This window comes from Chinchilla lanigera, unplaced genomic scaffold, assembly GCF_000276665.1.
Source record: "Chinchilla lanigera isolate Chin_1 unplaced genomic scaffold, ChiLan1.0 scaffold00120, whole genome shotgun sequence".
In the NCBI taxonomy this organism is placed as follows: Eukaryota; Metazoa; Chordata; class Mammalia; order Rodentia; family Chinchillidae; genus Chinchilla; species Chinchilla lanigera.
In genome coordinates, this window is record NW_004955521.1 from 3,670,411 (window position 1) to 3,673,601 (window position 3,191).

The following is a 3,191-nucleotide window of genomic DNA, read 5'->3' on the forward strand; positions in this document are numbered from 1 at the left end:
TGTTTTAAAGGGGCACTAATAATAAAGAAATAGCATTTACAAAACATGATATCAAAGCCTTGACTGACTTAGACTCTCAGGGTTGTCTGCTCCCACAGCCAGGATGGCTGCTCATCCTATGTGGCTCCACCTTTGATCCAAGAGGGGACAATGAAAATCAGAGTAAGGTACTTGACTGCATTTGGAACCTGGTCACCAGGCTTCTTTTCACTCTGGTGAAGTGGAATGGCCATCAGTGGTCTCTTAGTTGACCTCAGCTGCATGATATGCAGGTCCCAGTATGATTATACCCATGGCAAGTTCCACAGGACCATCAGGGTTGAGAATGGAAAGGGAAGCTCATCATCAATGGAAAGGTCATCTCCATCTTCCAAGAGTGAGATCCAACCAATAGGTGGGGTAATGATGGCTTCCAGTATGTGGTGGCGTCCAGTATGTGGTGGGGTCCACTGGTGTCTTCACCACCATGGGGAAGGCCAGTGGTTCCAAAAGGGTCATCATGTCCACCCCTTCTGCAAAGCCCCCATGGATGTGATGGGTGTGAATCATGAGAATGACAACACTTTCAAGATCATCAGCAATGCTTCTTGCACCTCTGGCCAAGGTCATCCATGACAATTTTGGCATGGTGGAGGGACTCAGGACCGCCACCCAGAAGACCATAGATGGTCCCTTTGAAAAACTGTTGGGCGATGGTCATGGGGCTACCCACAACATCATCACTGCATCCACTGACATCTCTAAGGCCATTGGCAAGATCATCCCATAGATGGAGGGGATGCTCATGGGCATGGCCTCTGTGTGCCCATGCCCAACATGTCATTTGTGGATCTGACCTGTTGCCTGGAGAAAGTGGCCAAATACAACCACATTAAGAAAGTGGTGAAGCAGGTGTTGGAGGGCTCCCTAAAAGCATCCTGGGCTACAACAAGGACCTGGTTGTCTCCTGAGACTTCAACAGTGACACCTGCTCTTCCACTTTTGCTACTGGAGTTGGCATTGCCCTCCATGACCACTTTGTCAAGCTCATTTTCCAATATGACTATGACCTTGGCTACAGCAACAGGGTGGTGGATCTGAGGGTGCATGTGGCCTCCAAGGAGTGAGCACCCAGGACAATGGTCCCGTGACCCCAGAGGGAGAGGTCTGCCATAGAAGTCCCTGCCCTACTCAGCCCAAACACTGAGAATCTTCCCTCCTCTCACTTCCATCCCAGACCCCCAGAGAACAGGAGGGGCTTGGGAGCCCTGCCTCATCACCATCAGTAAAGCTCACTGCATTCCTCACAACTAAATTAATTTAAAAAATAAATTATAATCTGAGAGTTTCACTTGTCTTTTTCTTTTCTTTAGTGTCACACTTAATCAAATGGGCTTTAAATCCACCAGACTTGATATAAGGGAGAATTAGTCACACTGTAGAAATACAATGATAAATTCTAGTAAATTGGATTTTGAGCTCAATTGTCAAAATATTTTTTCCTCATAAAATCAAGTTTTAGGATCACTCCTTCAACTGATATGTCAGTTCAAATAACTTTTCCTTAATATACTGAAATAACATGCATTGGTTTTAGATGAATGTGTTCTAAAAGTCAACTGTCAATATTAAGAAGTATATACATTTTGTTCTTTACATGAGGCCTTGCTAATGTCTAAGATTTATAGCCAATAAGTACAAATTGATATAATTCCTAAAATCATACGTTTAGTTGCCTATGCACTTCTATATACTCACAGTGATTCTAAAGTGACATATCTGATTTTATTGCTCTAGCCTTTTTATAAACACTTAACAGAAAGGTCTTTCCTTTTGTCAAATAAAGATAAGTCAAATTTAATGCTATAAAATAAATTACAGCTGTGCCATGTGTGTGTAAGAGTATGTGTGTGTGTGTGTAAATACACTTATAAATAATTTGAAAGGCTTTGATAAAAATTATAATACACCTAGGGAAGAGGTGACATTTTACATAAATATGTACATTACTTTCAACCCAATGTTTCCCTAAAATTTGGATGTTTGTCTTTTAGCTGTATCCACATGAATTTGCCTATTTTCACTTTATCACCTAGAATTTTTATAGTTAAAGGAGATATGCTATAGGAAAAACATAGCTAAAAATCAATAATGTTGCCCAAACTGTAAAAATGCTTAGAGGTGTTACCTCTACCATTGCCAAAATACCACTCAAAGTACTTCATGAAAGTATTACCTGTGTTTCTAATCTGAAAAAAAAAAAACAAAAAAAAAACAGTTAAAACAGAAAGTCTTCCCTGTCAATTACATATTTTAGAAAGTGTTTTGCAACATAAGCTTTAGTTAAACAATTTTTGTTCTTCTTCATAGCTGAATAATATCCCTATTTAGTATACACACCACATTTTCTTTGTTCAGTCATCTATTTATGTGAATTTAGGCTGATTTTATGCCGTGACTTGTATGCTGACTTTGATTCCTTCTGTTTATAAGCAGAAGTGGTATCACTGGATAGTTTAGTAGTTCTATTTTTAGTTTTCTGATGAACTTACATATTGATTTTTATAGTACTAATTTACATTCCTCCCAGCTGTATATAGGTATTCTTTTATCTCTGCATCTTTGCTAGCATTTATTATTTTTGTATTCTTGATGATAGCCATTCTGACTGGGGTAAGATGGAATCCCCGTGTGATTTGATTTATATTTCCCTAGTGGTTAAAGATACTGAGACTTTATTCATAAAATTATTGCCCTTCATACTTCTTTTGAGGATTTTCTGGTTAGTTTATTTGTCCTTAGTTGATTACAGTACTTGTTCTTTTGGTGTTAATTCTTTACATTTTTATTACTTAACATGCATAATTATATTAAATGTATGTTCATGACAAACCCTCACCTACATTTTAAATGTTACAATTTCTTGTAGTTGGACTGTAGATGGATATTTTGACTATGAGTGGATTTTTCATCAGTGAATAACTTTTATAATAAGATAAAAATTTCTGTAGGTCTAATTAGGCTAGGGACTTCAGTAATGTCACCCAAACCCTGAAATCTCAGTGTCTCAGGTCTCACTTCTGCAAAGTCCTGATAGATCAGGGGGTCTACAGGCAAGTGTCTGCTAAACAATGATGTGAGTTTGTTCAAGTCATGAAATAACAACATCTAGAAGGGTTGCCTTCTAGATCACCAGAGTAGAGGAAGTGCGA

General features: G+C 38.7%; 1 pseudogene; it reads left to right on the forward strand.

The window, feature by feature from the left end:
• The first annotated feature begins 205 nt into the window (after nucleotides 1-205).
• LOC102016409 lies at nucleotides 206-1,106 on the forward strand (annotated as a pseudogene).
• Nucleotides 1,107-3,191: the final 2,085 nt, after the last annotated feature.